General features: G+C 41.8%; 1 long non-coding RNA gene across 6 annotated transcripts in view; it reads right to left on the minus strand.

Moving 5' to 3' along the window:
• Nucleotides 1-17,652, minus strand: part of LOC107317048 — an 84,818-nt gene that overhangs the window by 27,909 nt on the left and 39,257 nt on the right. For 4 of the 6 annotated variants that reach the window (XR_004308010.1, XR_004308013.1, XR_004308009.1 and 1 more), the window contains 5 exons: nt 10,836-10,924; nt 8,199-8,369; nt 7,004-7,108; nt 1,117-1,227; nt 365-544 (listed from right to left, as the gene is read on the minus strand). This is a non-coding gene — a long non-coding RNA (uncharacterized LOC107317048). The remainder of the gene's footprint in view (nt 1-364; nt 545-1,116; nt 1,228-7,003; nt 7,109-8,198; nt 8,370-10,835; nt 10,925-17,652) is intronic. The other 2 variants (XR_004308011.1, XR_004308014.1) reach the window with 2 other exon arrangements.

Consider the following 17,652-nt stretch of genomic DNA (forward strand, 5'->3'; position numbering starts at 1 on the left):
TTCTCCTTGTCAATTTCATGTTTAAGGAGACTAATTTTCTTCTCCACGCTGCAGTTTCTAACACATTCAGGCAGTTCAGACCTTTTTCTATGAAATCAATTGGAGATCTGTAGCAGAAAAAGAGTATGGAAAGACCACGCGAACAGCTGATGTACCATCAGCATTTTGATTGCAGGTATCAACCAATATTTTCTTTTGCATCCAACAAAAGGTAGGAGAAAATAAAATGAATTATTTTGCTTTTAACTATGGAGGAATTTCAATAGTAGACCACTGAAATCATTCTTAAACAGGTCTTTATAGGGTTACCACTGTTACTCCTAGGATCATATTGCTTCTTAAACTTTACCCTAAGATTTTGTACCTTACTGTGCAATATCCTTGAGGATAACAGCTCAGAAGCTTGGTTTCAGCCTGTTGCAGATAGAACAGAGACATAGCATGGGAATTCCAGTTGTTTTGTTTTCATAAGTTTTTGCAATATGTAATGGTTTATTTTCACTACCTCTGGAGCCAGGAAAGTTGCATCTGTCATGAGTAACTTCTGCAAAAAATATGATGGTGGAGACTGAAGAATAACAAAAATGCTTTCACACTGAGAGGCCTCTCCCTATAATAACAGCATTCATCAATAATTGTAATAGCAAGTGGCAGCAAGACTTAAGTGTCCTTAAACTACCTTTGTGCCTGTACACAGTTGCACTGTCCCATCCTATAAAAAAGGCCAGAGACTCTCACATGATAAGACAGGTCTGGCCCAAGTAGATTGAAGCAGTAGGAAGGTGGTTCAGATCAATATATAGACCAAAAAAACCCCACCCATCACTGGGAACAGGTAACCTGCCCATAGAGCAGATCAGTGCATCATAGCCCTGAAAGCTGCTTTTAGGCATTTGGTCCACATGTCATGTGTGGCTGCTCTGCCACGACCTGCATAGATTGACTGACCAGAACTCCCACAGCCCCTGAGTAATTATTACTGTCTCTTAGGAAGGAAACCACAGGTATAAGACAATACATCAAAAACTTCACAGATTATTTTCTAACTCTCAGTTACATCTCTACCTTTGTCACACTTCCTGAGGTCAAACCGGCGGCAGCTTTAATTGTACTTACAAGGAACGCAGTAAAAAAAACGGGCACAGAGTTCTAAACCCAACGTTTTCTTCATTATTTTGCAACTTTGGGAGCGGGCCAACATCATTGCAAGATTTGGCATGCGTTTACCTGGAAAGAATGAGAAGGTCCATATTTCATTTCAGCTTTGCAAGGTCTCCTCCTCCCTGCACCCCCTTTCCAAACAAAATCAGGGCAAGCAGAGGAATTAGTCAAAGGGCAAAGCTAATTGTTCTGATGTTGATGTTGATCAGCATGGCTCAGCAGGCTCCTGAGGAGCAATCCCTGAAAGCGAGGTCGGTTCCATCAAGGGTCTACATGCATGTTTTGCCGGTAACCATCTCTCTGTAAATTTGGGGGCACAGAGGATATTTTTGCCCTTTTTTTCATGTAAGACCAGTTTGCAATGTGAGAGATTCATTGGCTTGGGCTCAGAACTGTGAACTCTGAAGTCCAAGCTGATAACCCCACCTGCACCCTGATTCAGACCTAATGAAGGATCACGTTTAACTCCTCTTTTAGAGCTTGAACACAGAAAAACATCTCCATATATCAGCTACTCTGTGAACAGAACTCATAGATGCCTTAGTTTTTACACATAGGTTTGTCAGGCAACTAACAGAATTCGTTAAAAATAAAAACCTACACAGTACTTTAAAGTAAAATATTTTAACAGCATTGAAAAATGGATGGAAATAGAGGCTACCACCAGCTCCATCCCTCCAGAGCCGAGTCTCCTAGGGAGTCCCAGCTCTAGAGACACAATTGATGGCTCTTCTTCTACCTCCTTCCCCTCCCTGTTGCTGGATCTAAGTGAGGGCTCCATGAGGTTGAGTTCCTCCAAAAAACACAATAAAACCAAGCCCTGGAGACCACAAGCCAGAGGGTTCCCACCATAGTGTCCCTTCTCCTTTGGGATGCTTTAGGAGCTCAATGAAAGCATTTTGCTGCTCAGTCTCCTGGAGCTGTGCTTTTTTTCCATGGGATACCTAACTTTCTCCATGCACCCTGCAGAGTCTCACTAACTCCCATCTCAAAGCACAGCAATGTACAGGGGAAAAAATGGCCCAGCATGGATGAAAGGAGGTGGGGACAGCAGCAAAAAGCAACTCCAAACCGGGCTGGGAGCAGCTGGGAGGGAGCCAGATGGGCAGCGAAAGGGGCACAGCCAGCTCCTCAAAAAATAGGCTTTTAATTGTAGGGCATTTTGCAAGACACCCATGACATAAAGTTGAATTATTTTCATTTTTGCTCAAACAGCAAAAATGTAAATGCTGCTGTTTGCACAGAGAATTTTTTTAAGTTGTCGTTGCAAGACAGCACTTAAAAGGAGGCTAATATTAATCATCTCCACGTAAAGCAAGATTAAAGTAATGCATCAGCCATTTACTGGGAGCAGCTGATGGGCAGTGGCCTGTTGTGCTGGCTGGTGTTTCTTCTGAGCGGGTATCAAATGGGTCCACGTGGCAGGAACAGAAGAGAGCTCCAGATGGGAGAGCAGTTCCCATCTTTTGCAGAGTAAATCTGCTGTTTGAGGCTATATTATATGACTGAAATTTTATACATATGACTTTGTTGGAGCTGAGATCTCTTCCTTTGAAAATGTGCTACAATAATAATTGCATTTACCAGTTGCCAGTCCTCCTCGCAAAACATTTCTTCTTCTTCTTTTTTTTTTTTTTTTGTTATTCCGATTGTGAAATTAATTGTCTCTGGCTAATGTAATTAAAAACAAACACTTCTGATTTCAGAGGAGGGAAAGGGGAGAGAAAGAAAGAAAAAGAAAGAAAGGAAGAAAACAAAACCAAAAAAACACACAACTGCAGCCCCGCTTTTCTATTGACAACAAGAAAGCTCTGCCATCCCTGAACTGTTTAATTATTGAAATGAACTGTAACAGTACACTGGATTGTTGCCGAGGTCAGCGAGCAGTGCTGGATGTCAAGAGGAAAGCAGCAGCTCCGAGAGCCCTGCAATGCCCCAGGCTCCGTCTGAAAGCCCACACACTTTTTCTCAGGCATTCAGCCCCCGATAGGTAGCCTGATAGCACGGCCGATTTGCTGGTGTTACAGAAGTCCGACGGTGCTTGCTTGTTTTAAGACAAGCCAAACTATGCTCTGGTGACCACCGTGACGCTGTGATTCCCATGCCCTATCGCATTCCTCTTTCTCAGATCCCAGGCATTTTTTTTTTCCCCTACGTGCAGTCCAGGATGTAGACAAATGAATTCCAAGTGACCTATGTGGGGGTGGACTCTTTGGAAACAAACAACAAAAATAAGATATCTCCTGTCCTCACTTTTTCATTTGCTTGTTCCCTGGATACAGTTTATTCGTGGCAATGAAACGCACATTGTGTCTCTGGAGCGAGATCCAGCAGCAACATCTTTACCACCCCCTATGCTTTTTTTTTCCCTCCCTTCTCCCTTTTTCTATTCTTTTCCTATTTCAGTCCTTACAAAAGGAATCTTGTTTTACTTTATCTGCTCCTTTAGATGCCAGGTTGCCCTTTAAAGTGTATCATATCAAGGATTTCTATTGATTCAAATGCTTTTTTTTCTCCTCTAGAAAAACTGCTTGTGCATATCTGCACTGGCAGCAGGATCTGCTTTGCAAATAATCACCGTGTATCCAGGGAAAGGGAAAAAACTTCCTTTGAAACTTTCAACGTGGAGAAAATTCTGTAGATAGAAAAACTGCTCGAAAGAAATAAAGCTGCAGTTGGGGGAACAGACAATAAACATTTCAGATTGCTTTATGGCTCACTATTACAGGCAACTATCTTGCTTAAGTAGGCATAACATTTTTCACAGTATATATTTAAGGTTTTATTATGGTTTGGATGAACAGCAGGAAACCATCGCTCTTGAAGGGAGGGGAGAAATAATTTCTGCCAGCCCAGAGGCCTGGCAGGTAGAAAAAGGCACTTTGTAAGCAGGACATGCGTGCGTGATTCACTGTGGCCTGAGCGATGCCCTGCGTGGTGTCCAGCCGCGTGGGCTGCTTGCAGTGCAGGATGCATGCATAGGAGGGATGAGGTAGAATGGACCCTGGGAACCAGCACCACTCACGCTGGGTTAGTTGTGCTGGGGCACCAATGGAGAACACAGCCCTGTAAGCAGCTTAGCACTAAGGGGCAAGCATTGGAGCATTTGGGGCCACTGCAGGCTCCTCCAGAGAGGCTCTCCAGGACACTAAGTTACGCAGCGACATCCACCTCCAGGCTGCCAAATCCTGACAGCTCAAAACAATGGAACAAAGAGTAACGGGAAAAGAACAGTCCACACCAACGCATCCAGCATTGTCCTGGATTCCCTTCGGCTTGCTTACAATGAGTGACGTCCTTCGGTCTGGGGTGCACCACTTCTGCCAGGATCGACCCCAGCCCATGCCCCATACTTGGGAACTGTGCCACAGCCAACAGCAACCCATGTATAAGTCATTATGCAAGAGAAATTGAAGTCACTTGATTTTTTATCATTATTATTCCCTACACAACAACAGCTCGACCCTCTCCCCAGTTTACTTCTGTCTCCATTTACCGCACCGTACCCACCAGTAATCCAGACCCTCCAGACCACAGTATGGGGACAAAACCTTCTAATATAAAGAGTTTCCCTGGCAAAGCCAGGCAGAGCCATGAGGAGCTAATCTCTCTGTACATTATGTGAACTGAAGTAAGTAATTTAACAGCTTATTCCCCCAGGTAGCCAGTGACCACTGTATGTCCCTGCTATTTAATTTGGCAGTTAACCTTTTGAGGGCTGGTAGTCATTTTAGATTAACCTATGTATCCTAAAAGTTAGTAAGCAATTTCCTTCAGGTTAATTTTGTTTTTAATTGTTAATTTTTCCACCTATTTCCAGTGGTCATCTCATCTCCCACAACTGTTTGCCCTTTTTAATGCATTGCTTTGTGAATCAGAGCTGGTGGAGGACAGGGGGACAGATTGCTAAGAAACTGGAAAACATTTTTAAAGAAGTAAGACGAAGCATTTGTGCCACAGTTTACAATTATAATAAAATAAATCTAGAAACCATTTCATGTTTGAGAGCATGTATATTAAAAATATATATATTCCTTTCTATAATGGATAACCATCTTAGGAACAGTAGAACGTGAGTAATTTGTCAGTTTTTCTTTTAATTAAAACTGTGAATATAGTTCATGCACTGTTTGATTCAGCATCAGCGTTTTGGATGGGGGCTAAAACCGATTTCCTCTTAAATCTGTGCTTTCTCAGGACAACTAGCAAAGTGCGCCTTAATATTAAGCTCTTGAACCCAAGAGAGGTTGGCTTGTTCCAGGACCAGTAAATCAACAGATATTGGAGTAATAGCTCTAATAAGGCTCAGGACTTCTAACACTTCTGTAAATGCTCTTTTTACCAAAACAGCATCCATTTTTCCTCTCAGACAACCTGTCTTAATTCATTGCATCATTACCAAGCTGGTCCACTGTAAAATGAATTAAAATCATGCTAGTTAGAACAGATTCATTCTGGGTATTTTTCTCAATGTAATATTTAATTACTATTATTTTTTGTCAAGCAAGAAAACTGCCTGACCTAACTCTGAATCTCTTCTTTTTTATCGTTGCTACCTTGAATCTTCACTGGGAGATGATTTAAACCAATGTGAATTGAGGGTGATCTGTCCCCACCTTGCAGTGTGCAGGGACACAGTACCCATGTCCTTTGCACAACCATATCAAAATCTACCTAAGTGAAATACAGTACTGGTGTAAGCATCCAAGTGGAGAGGAGCAGTGTGCTCCTTCTGCAGAAATGCAAATGCGTGAGCACAGAATATTGCATGTGTTGGGTATCAAGGTCTGCATCCCTCTGCTTCTGCGTTAAGACTCATCTCACACATCTCCCTCACCATAGCATCACCATTCAAGGGGCAGAAATCGCTGTTATGCTTCCAGGAAACTCTTATCCCTCGCAGTATTCAGCTTTAAGCTTTAGTTCCCGCTACCTCGCCTGTTTTGATGAATACCCATGGCACTCAATAAAATTAAAACATCAATGAACAAAACAGATCCGTATGAAGTTTTCCCCACAGATTAGGGAAGGAGAGGAAGCACATCTGGTAGAGGAGTGTCGTGTTGCTAAATACATTCAAGCTCCACTCTGATAGGTGAGTACAGCAATCATCTAACTTATCTGCAATATACCTGAATGCTCCTTGGATCAAAGCCTGGGAAATGCAAAGGAAAAAGGCTAAAAATTGAAAAAGTGCAGCCAACAAAAAAAGCCAACAAACCACGTTGAAATGTATACTGTAAGCACCACGGTAGTCTCCTGTGTGAGAAAGAGCTCTTTCTTGATTCCCTGGGAATTACTTGAAGACAAACATGGTGAGAATTAGTTTGGAGAGAGTTTGAGGGGAAGCACACCATGAGTAAGAGGAGCAGATGCATCTTGAGAGTTCAGAATTCTTCCTGCCTCTAACTTTATATGCCCTTTACACAATCTTCCACTAATTCTTCTATGCTGATAGTCTATAGAATCTAATTACGCAAAGTTTTTTAAAAAATCCTTATATAAAATGCATAATGCCTGATATCTGAGTCACAAGCACAGTTAATGTAATCTAACACATATTGCGGGAACCTACTGCACACAGATATTACCAATTAGCACATGATTTTAACAATCAACATTCATGCAATTAATAGAACACTTCATATTCCTTCTAATTTTGAGCTCTGCATGAGCATATGTTATCATGACGGAATGTGGGATCATTTATTTATACTGGAAGCAAGGCTCCACACAGAAAGCTGAGATGCTGAAAGTTAGCTTAGAAGAGAAAAGGGTTCAGTTTTGCATTGAGAAATAAATACTTGCAGTCTGATTTTTAAAAGTCAAGCTGCATCCTTACCTTCTCCTTGATTCTAAACTTCTGAAAGGGAAAATGTGCTCTGATTGCAGCCAGGGAACACAACCGGCAGTGAATCAACAAGCAGGTGAACACTTCTCCCTAGGACTGGAGAGCACAATGTCATCAAGATCCACAAATAAGAAATAACCGTATTGTCATGTTGTATTACTTAGATATTTTCGCATTTAGAGATTATAGTAGCTGAACATCTTGTTTTCCTTAGTATGTTTTGTGGGTTTTTTTGTCATATTTCACTGTGATTAGGGGAGAGTTCTTATATGCCAGATGAAGAATAAAAGTACAAACAGATTAAGCCGTATCCCCAGAGTATTTAGGCTCCCATTACTATCAAATTCCATGGAATTAAGGCATTTAATACCTTTAGGGTCTGGTCGCATCTCCTTTCCTCACTGCAAAGGAAGCAGGGAGCTGAATCCCTATTTCTAGAGCCCTGGTAATTGCCAGCCTACCTGACTTGTCTGCTGGTTCTGGGGTGCTAACATGAGCAAAAAGCAGCAAAAACTTACTTTAATTACTGAAATCATAGATGCACTACTAGCTCATTAGGGAGAAAAGCTGTTTAATACAGAGCTGGTTTTTTTACACATAGGTTGGAAGGAATCACACCGCTGGTGCTGCTGCGTTCTCAGTCTGTCACCAAGAAGAAATTCTGAATACAGAGGTTGCGTGAGACTTCCCTCCAGAACACCCTCCTGTCTTCAGCTCCCTGCAGAAAAATCTCACCTGTTCCCCACCAGTGCAAACATACCTGCCCAATGGGCAAGTGACAGCACTGGTCCCAAAGCCCTTGGGCCTTTGCCTCAGGATCTGCTCTAAGCCTCTGCCTCAGGAGGCTGTTGCTGCCTCCTGAATTTTCCTCCATCAGCAGGAACCCAAGCAGCTGCAAGAGCTGCAGATGTAGACTCTAATTCATTGCATCTTTCAGGACAAGCTCCTGGGAGAATTTGGTTTACCACACATCTGACGTGTGTTGATGTGTTGTGGAATGGGAGTAACACAATGATTCTCAGGGCATAACTATTGTGAAAAACATCAGAGGAGTTTTTATCTCCCCCTTTGCTTCCTCCTTCCCACAAGGCAGCATTCCCACAGCATCACCTTTGGGCTGGCTGCTGTTCCAAACCAAAGCAGATCATGGTAATCTATTAATGGCCAAAGAAATGAGAGATTTCACCTGTGGTTGCAGTGTTCCTATGCTTATCTCAAGGGCTCTTCAAACAGATTTAGGTAAGCAAGAAGGAAAGGGCACCAAACATCATTATCTGAGTGTCACAATTGAATGCCTTGAAACAAATGTGCGGTGAAGGTGGTCTCATTTTCCACGATGACAACGGAGGATACACAACTGTGAAGAAATAAGAGAGGGGGGAAAAAAGGAAAACCTTCATGTCTCATGCTCAGTTTACCTGAGGTAACTTCAGGTAATAGAGCCCCACTGGTGTACCTGGCAGAGTGGGAAGCTAAGGGTAAAGGCTTTTCACATTGACTAAGTATCAAGAGATACTCTCTTTTGTTGTTGTTGTTGTTGATATCAATAGTAAGTATATATTCTTTTTTTTAAACCATTATTTTTACTGAAGGCTTTACTGCACAAAGAATCCAGAGGGAACAGAAAATCATATAATTGTGCAGGTTGGGGAATTCTCTAAAAATACGTAACCATGACACCCTTGTCATTGCCAATCAAATAATCTTGATAAAAAGAAAAGTAATTAGCCTTTGAGAAGAGCATAAAGCTAATTAAAAATGACAACTTAGTCATTTCCACAAACAGCACAGAGCCAGTCAGTAGTTCTAAGCTCAGTGTGATGCAATACCCTCACCTGCCAAAGGGGCCTTCCTTCAAGCCCATCAAAAGAAACTATACTTCATAGGATAATATTTTTCCTTTGTTCTAAAATTTGGATTTGCTTCATCTACCATACGGTCTGTCGTTTGGTTCTGTGTGTGTGTTTGCATGTGTGTTTTACTGTCTTTTACTAAGACTTTTGCCACCTATCAGTAATTTTTATAATCTAAATGACATTTAGGAGCACACAAAGTCATATAAAACAAGACTATAAAATGTGAAGCATGAGCATATGCATTGTCTGAAAGACTTACAAGTTACAATTAATAACTTTATCCTCATAACAAAGTTGGTTCTTCAAGACTTCCTAAAAAATAGCTAAGCTAAAAAAGAAACCCCCAATCCTTCATTTATGCAAATATTTGGGGCTTCTGTACTCCCACTGATGTTAATTACTTAATTAACATTTTAGGAACAAGAGTGATTATTACTTCTTCTGTTGTCATCAAAAATGCTCAAGGAGGACACATCTTCAGAAAGTTATCACAGTTGCTAACACTTTTCTTACACGTATAGATACCTTGCAGGTATCAAAAAGTGCCTCTCTTTCTAAATCCTAAGATTCTAAGTATTTTCTAACACACACATCCAATACATATTTACACGTATTTGCTAGAGCCAGTAGTCCATGCTACCTTATTGCTTAGAGTCCATCTGCTTTGAAGGATTAACGTTTGCTAACCTATGGTGTGCACAGACTCCTTTGTCTCCATGAACTTCAGGTGCAACTCCTGAGCACATACGCACAGGCTTTGGTTCTAAAAGAGCCAGCCAGTACTGCCATACTGTGCTCTAGTCCAAACACAGGTACCATCAGCACATACAGCTGTGTGCTGCTGGCACTTCATCCCACTAATGTACTGCCTTCAACCACATAGAGGAAATGCAGGTTTGATCCTCAGAATAGGACCTGATGGGCAGATTCTCCCTGGCTCATGCTAGCATTTGACTATAGTTTAAGTTCCAGCTTGCTAGAACAGAATAATGATTTAGGGAAGCCCTTAGGCTGCAAAAACACAATGCACTGGAAACAACCTGCAAAACAGAATGATAGCGACTCAGAGCAAGAGCTGAAAACTTAAGCTCCTTTGACTTACCGGACGTAAGAGGACATGAGTTGGTAAAATAGTTACAGATGTGTATCTAAACCAAATAAAAAGCCCTTGCAGCCATACAGGAAAAAAATGTATCTGCTTGTGCTGCACTGCTTCCACTCCTATGAATGCTTGAAGCAGAAATGTTTGCTTCTATTTTGAACAAATGTTGGATAAAACAAAATTCTGAGCAATGTTGAACCAGATAAGGACCTTGATCCTGCTCTGACAGAGCCAGCTCTGACACTAGGAAAGCAAGTCTCCTTAAGATTCCTCTGCAGTCAGAGGGGATCATTCAGCTTCAGCTGCTGCAAAAAGGCATCGTTCTATTAGAGTACGTGGAAACAGATCAACATACACAGACTGTTATCCCAAATGTACAGACCTGCACCTCTTAATATGTAATTCTTTACATGCCAAATATAATGGATTTGGAGAATCTTCCTGATTCTTTGATTCACGATCTTTTCATTGAAAACATTTCCAGTGTCAAATGGGCCCTCTGGCTGAGATCTGCATTTGGGGCAATTCTGAATGATTCTGAGGTGCTTTTTTCAACTCTCCATTTTAAAGAAGATTTTATATATATTAAACAAGTTTTTACAGCTCCTCAATGAAGCAGCCTTTTCAATAAGCCCACTGGACAAGCAGGTGGTTTGGTCTCAGGCTTTTTTCCTTTGGTGTTATAGAGCATAGGGAAGATAAGGGAAGTGTTGCTTTTCCCTTCCTTTCTTGCTTTCCCCAAGCAAAAGCTAAATTTTTACAGGAATGAAGTAATAATCTACAATACTTGCAAAATAAAGCATCTGCTTGATCTTTTGACATTACACTTGTTTCTGAAGAGAAGGTGGGAATGGAAAAAAGATACCTGTGTTGTAAAGGGAGGAGAAAAGAGTGAAATCTTCGCTTGTTCTTGTACCTCTCATCAGACCTACAGACCTTAATTCCAAGTTTAACCTGGAGAAATAAATGGAAAAAATACACTGTGAGGAACAAACCTACACTGGCAGTGGAGCGGCTTCGATCACCTAATAGTTCTTTTTCCTTCTCTGATTTCTTTCTTTGATACTATTTATAAAAGGAGAGCAAAAATGATAGGCCATTCCAAACAAACTGTTAGCATAAACCAAGAGCAAGCATCAAAATTGGCAAATGCCTCTTTAAGACTTGCCTGGCTCTTGAAGCCAGGGAAAAGACTAATAACGCACCTCTCTGAAGGTCCTGGGCTATGTTTATTTCCCATATTTATTTAAAAGAAAATCAAAATACTTTTAAGCAAGTCAGCTGGTTCCAAATTTAGGAACAATTGAACAAAGAGGAATCTGCTAATTCCAGATGGAGTGCATATAGTCCCTTGGCACTTATTACTTACCAAATGTTTCAGAAAGCAAACACATGACCTAAAGGATTTTGTGAGTGTGGGGTCCTCAAAAAAGCTCTTAACAAGTCATGTCTTTCCAACCATATTTACTTTACCCACACACAAAAACCCACTTAGTTTTCCCACTTTTTTAGGAAAAAAAAAAAAAAAACACAACCAAAAAACCAACATAGAGCAGACAGTGCTCCCTTTAAAGACTATTTACGTACAATTCAGCTATTCCATAAGGCCAGGGGCTCTGTAGGTGTCTCCTTTGAAAGGCTTCAGCTGTGGAGCATCTGCTCCCCGTGCATGAAGGCCACCTTTCCCTGCACCATGGCTGGCGGAGGTGTTAGTTAACGCAGGAGCCCTCCCATGCAGTGCTGTGGGAAACAGGCACCCACAGCCAGCCCTTGGTCTCAGAGAGCCAGCACAGGTTTTGTTTGACTATTCTTACATCTGGTCCTTTTCATGCACCCAGTTGTATCCCAACATCCTGCAAATGGGAATTTTCCTATAGGAAACTGAGTCTGATAAACACAACTAAGGAATTTTTTTTAGTAAGTATTATATTTCATTATTAGAATTGTTTCACCCCTGAATTAAATACTATGGGGGAAGTATAAAGTAAAAAAAATGAATTTGAAGCAGTTTTGCCCATGATAAAATGATGCTGCAGAGACATTTCCCTTTGCAGCAGTGGTCCAGCCCTAGAAGCACACCAAACCTTCCCATCTTCTGCTGTCTGTATTTCCTACAGACGGTCTGTCCTCTTTAGCTGGTGGGACAAGCCCAGCCCCACCAAAGGGGCAGAAACCAAGAGACCAGACTGTGCAATAAACATCGGGCTTAATTATCTTTTTCTATTTCTATTATTACTAGTTTTAACATCAGGACAATGTGGACAATACACTAAGCTTTACACATACATGTATGTATATTTTTAATAAAGTGAATCCCCCCTTTTGTTTTTTATAGAACCTTAAGGGTTGAAAAAGACCAATAAGGTCACGTAGTCCTACTGTTAGCCCATAAACATCCAAAGGGAGGTAGGAGGCAAATGGAAGAAGTCAGTCTCTTCTTGGTGGTGCATAGTGGTAGGACAAGGACTTTGTGGTTGGACTTGACGATCTTTAAAGTCTGTTCCAACCTGAGCAATTCTCTGATTCTATGATTCCAATATTTGAACACATTTAGTTCCACACCAACATGTGGATGAATGCCTTTATGATAAAGGTGACAGAGCATTGGAACAGGTTGCTGAGAGAGCTGTGGAATCTCCTAGGGAGATATTTAAGACCTGGCTGGATGCCTTCCTGTGCAACCTATTGTAAGGGAACCTGCTTTAGCTGGGATATCGGTCTCAATGATTTCTTGAGATCCCTTCCAACCTCTGTCATTCTGTGATTAGATTAAAAACAGACACATGTAATTTAGTTACATGAAAAAGTGATGTCTATTTCTTTAAGACTTTTTTTTTCCCCCCATAGAATCATAAAGCTTGGAAAGGACCACCATGATCATCTTGTCCAACCGTTAAACCCATCGACCCATTCCCTTTTCACTCTGCCTCTTGTTTTAACCTTCATTTACTCTGTAACCCTCTTAGCAGGACCTGTATAGACATCATCTTTTCACAACCGTGGACTCGGACCAGAAAGAACCCGAGGACAAACGTGCTTATTTCACTGCAAGTATCAGCCTCACACGGGCTGCCCACTGCTGGAGATGTGTGAACCCAAACCTCATTGCCGCAACCTCTGACGTTTTTGCACCACCACCATTTCTCTGCAGATCCTTAAGCTGCACCAGCTGACTCTGCCAAACAAATTATTTTACATTTTTTAACTGAAATGCTTTTTGTTTTTATTTTAATGAATCCCCTAACTCCGAGTTTAATTAAACTCATGTTTTTTAATTAATTACCAACAAATGCAAATAAGGGAAACTACACAAACATGTATTCGCCGTTCACAGATAGATACAGTTGCTGTCTTTTTTAATCCTCAAGAGTCAGGATTTGAAAATCTTTAAGTCTTGAGGGTCACAACCCCCAAATTATTTTCAGTTGGGGATTTATGAGAATATCTTCCTAGTGAATGGCAGGGAGCTCAATTGCTTAAAGGAACATAAAGCAAACTGCAGTTTCATTAGCTTAACCGAGTTGCTCTAGTTAAACAACGGTACAAGTCAGCAGAATTAGGCTTCTGAGTAAGTTATCAGAAGAGTAGAATGTAGGAACTTCTCCATCAGAAATGTGTACAGTTAATAGTCCTAAATGCTGACAAATGCAAATGCAGGCTTATTACGTACTCTCTCTAGTTATCCAAGTTCAGCTACAACAGAAATCCTAAAAGGAGGAAAGCAAAGTTCAAGCAACAAAACCCAAAGCTCTGACAGCCAGGAAACACAAATTTAAGGCATGGAATATGCTCGAGCTTAAACCTTGGAAATTGCAAGCACCTCCAGGCAGCGCTCTCCTGGTACTTGCAGTGGCTGCCAGCGCCTGAGGACATTTCACAGGGGGGTTACCTTCTTTCCTGTATATGAATCATTATTTTCAGCATGAAATATTTCAATATCTCATGAAATATTACTCCAAAGAGCTTCTCTGATGACTTTTTTAACTCAAAATGCCATAAAAGCAGCCTGTCCTGTTTCCAGAGCTAATACATAGGATTATTTAAATTGCTACAGCAAGAAGCCAGGAATCTTTGTTTCTATTCCCTTCCTAGGCCTGACATGGATGAGTCTGGCCATGTCCACACATCCCATTTAGATCTCAGAGCCCCAGAATGACTTCAGTTCGCACACAGAGCTCTCCAGCTTGCTCAACCCTGAGCTGGGCGATGAGTGTTGACCTTGCAGGAACACAGCCCAAAGCCCAGCTCAGCATCCCACCCCTGGCACCAGGCACAGCCAGCAAAAGGCCCCTGGACACTGTGCTTCCACGTAAAAGCAGCAGGTAATGGTAGTTTTCCTGCATGGCAAAGTAATTTCTTACGTGCAGCAAAACCCTACAGAAACTGCATGTTTCCACTTCTTTATATTAAATGACATTCAGAGCTTTTTGTATGTAAATACCTATACAGTGTATGCAGGTCAGTTCAACTTATTCCCATCTCACCCTCCTCCCTGAAACATCAGGCAGGTTACTTCGCCATTTACTACAGAGTAGGTCAAGTGGCTTTTTAACACCAAACTATCTGCACTTCCTTAAAAGACTTCACTGCCCCACAGGATGCAACGTGTGAATGCACTCATTTTTGGTGCTTCTTTCCCCACCAAGAGAGAAAATAATATCTTAGAGGCACGCATATGTCATACAGCTTCAGGGCAAATGGGAATTTTTCCCACTCTCTGCCCCAGACAAAAAATGGGAATAAGTCACCCTTAATGAACTTATGCAAAAAATGTAATTATGTTAAGCTTATCTAACTGACGTATTTTAAGGAGGTTAACTGAAAGATGTCAGATGTGCAAAGTTATTTGTTGTGTTTAAAGATACTTGTGTTCTCATCCTTGGGAAAATTCTTCACGTTCCCTGTCCTGCTGCACTTAGCAATGATCCTATCTTGATTGCGTTCCAGTTACCCCGTGTCAAAAATAATCAGGAGGAGGAATGATACAACACGAGAGCATTCTGGGGAAGGCTGCGATCCCAGTGACACCTCCTTCCCCTGCTTGCCCAGAACACATGCAAAACAAAACAAAACAACAAGAAGAGATCTGTACGATGGTGTGAGCACAAGAGGATGGAGCACACAGAGTATTGCTCTGGGTGCACAGAACCTGGGCTCCCACCCAGCCCGGCCTCGGCGAGGTGGGATTTTCCTTCCTTAAGAAATATTGCAAACAGAAGATTCCCATGTTTGAAAGGTCAGAGGAAAAAAATATAATGCACTCACGAAGAGACAACCTCATTAATCCTGTTGTTCTTGGCCCAGTCAATAGAAGAAACATAAATGCTGTCAGCACTGCGCCGCTAGATAAAGGATAGAAAGTGGGAATGAAATGTTTTACTGCGAGGACTGTTCTGATGGTTTGAGAACATTTCTGGAAATAACCTGAGCTGAGAAAATGTTTCCTAGGAGGAATACATGCTGTGGGAAACTGGGTGGAAGATAAAGTTTGGTCAGTGACCTTCTCACTATCCTCTAATCATGCAGCATGCTGCTCAAAGAGAGAAAAGGGGAAAAGAAAGGGATATTGTGTAGGCAGAGATGCTGTACCTTCCTGGCACTACATGAAGTGAAGTGGAAAACACAGGGGTATCATAAATCTCTATTTCATGCTTTCGGATACTGTAGTGAAATAATAATCGACTGTAGCTTGCAGGGGGAAAAAAAAAAGCGTTACTTTTGGTTTAGGGCACTGTAAGAGCACAAAACGCAATACACCTCCAGTGAGCATAAAAACAAATGACAAAGTTGCCGAAAGGGGAACACGCTTTTCTGTCTGTATAACACTAGAAACGGAGAGAGAGCATCGTATCTCCCCAAAAGCAGCAGTGACAGAGGGCACCTCTCTCATACAGGTGGCTCCAGGAGCCTTCCATGGCCAAAAGCTCTGCTTAACCTCACACACATGAATGCATCAGCAGCGTTCGGATGCTGTCTGTGTACAGAGCGAGTAAATATTAGCATATGTGGGTACTCTTGGGAAGATTAGGAAGCCATCAAATACAGCTATCCTCAGCGCTCTGCACATTGAGAAAGCATCAGAAAACTCCTTTCTTTGGGTATTTGCAGGGAATATCACTTGGCTTTTCTTTATATATATATATTTTTTCTTCCTTATCTCTTTTTCCTTTAAAAACAAAATTCCTGCAGTTTGTCTGTCTAAAAAGCAGTCGTTTCAGGACCGGTGCTACAGAAATACCAAGACTGTTCTGGTTTCTGTATCAAGCCTTTGAAAAACACAGCGCAGTCCTCCTGAAGCAGCACTACTGGGGTAAAGCCACAGAACAGAAGTTGGGTAAATATTTTCCTTGTGCTCATCAGTAGCTGGCTGTTGACAAACATCCTCCTAGAGTGGTAATGCAGGATAATGCTGTCATTACCGGGGGATAAACACTGCAGTTGCAGCACGGCTCCATCGCTCTCTCAAAATAGAGGGCAGGCAGAGAATTATATAAGATCTCCCAAAGTATTTCGCCAATCAGCGCTGAAATAATTGCAGAAGTGACTGGTGAGGTAGTTCAGACAAAAGGCAGGACGAGTCGAACTGCTCAAAGTAGGGAGAAACCTTTTCATTTTCATTTTTATTTATCTCTTTTTTTAGGTGTTCTTAGAGCAAAGAGGAAACGGACCGGACAGAACGAGATTTCTGCCTGCCTTCTTCACTTGCTGGTTGCCTATCAGACATGAAACAGAACGGGTGCAATAAGCTATTCTCTTATTTTTCTTCCATCCATCTGGAAACAAGAACTACCAGAAGTCTGACAAGAAAGCCTGATCTCCAGCCAGATTTCTAGAAATGTTAATAGGAGTTCCTTATTCAAAAGTCACCTTCAGAACTTACGAGTTTCTTTTCCTGATAGTTCAGATGTCTCATCACTGACCACAATTATTTCTGGAAAGGGACCAAAACGTTTCCTTCAGGATTCTCCTGCTACCATATCTAATGAAATATACAGCTCTGTAGAAACAAATCTACACATCATACATGATAATGCAGGTTACTAGAGATGAGATTAAGAATAAAACCCTTTGAAAAGATGATAGACAGTAGCACAAGAACAACAGGAATATTTCACTCATGGGCTTTGCTCAAAAGAGAGTTTGACATGGAGAGAGCATTTCTTCTGCTTAAGAATCAGCTTGAAGCTTTCCGGATGCCAACCAAAGAGGTCTCAGAGATAGCCCAGTGATGGTGAGCATCACTGTAGCTTGTGCGTGGCTTGATTTCACAGGATAACAGAACTGTTTGAGTTGGAAGGGACCTTTAAAGACCATCTAGTCCAACCTCTCTGCAAGGAACAGCTCAGTCAGGGTGCTCAGAACCTGATCCAGCCTGACCTCGTATGTCCATCTCCATGGATGGAGCTCCCATGGAGGGGTATCCATGGTCGGGGCATCCACAGACTTGTCCCAGGGATGATGTTCCTCATCCCTCAGAAGCTGGAGATTCAGACAGAACTTGCTGTCACAGTAGGACCTCAGAAAAAAACAGCAAATACCACAGAGGCTCAGACAGAGCTCTACAACCAGGGCATCCATTCCATCACTTCCACTGGGTGAACTTCAGGACCAGGTGGGACCTACTGAGGCTCCGAGCAATGCCACATCGCAGCACCAGCAGAATTTTCCTGCTCCATTTTGTA

The sequence above is a fragment of the Coturnix japonica genome, chromosome 7 (genome assembly GCF_001577835.2).
Source record: "Coturnix japonica isolate 7356 chromosome 7, Coturnix japonica 2.1, whole genome shotgun sequence".
In the NCBI taxonomy this organism is placed as follows: domain Eukaryota; kingdom Metazoa; phylum Chordata; class Aves; order Galliformes; family Phasianidae; genus Coturnix; species Coturnix japonica.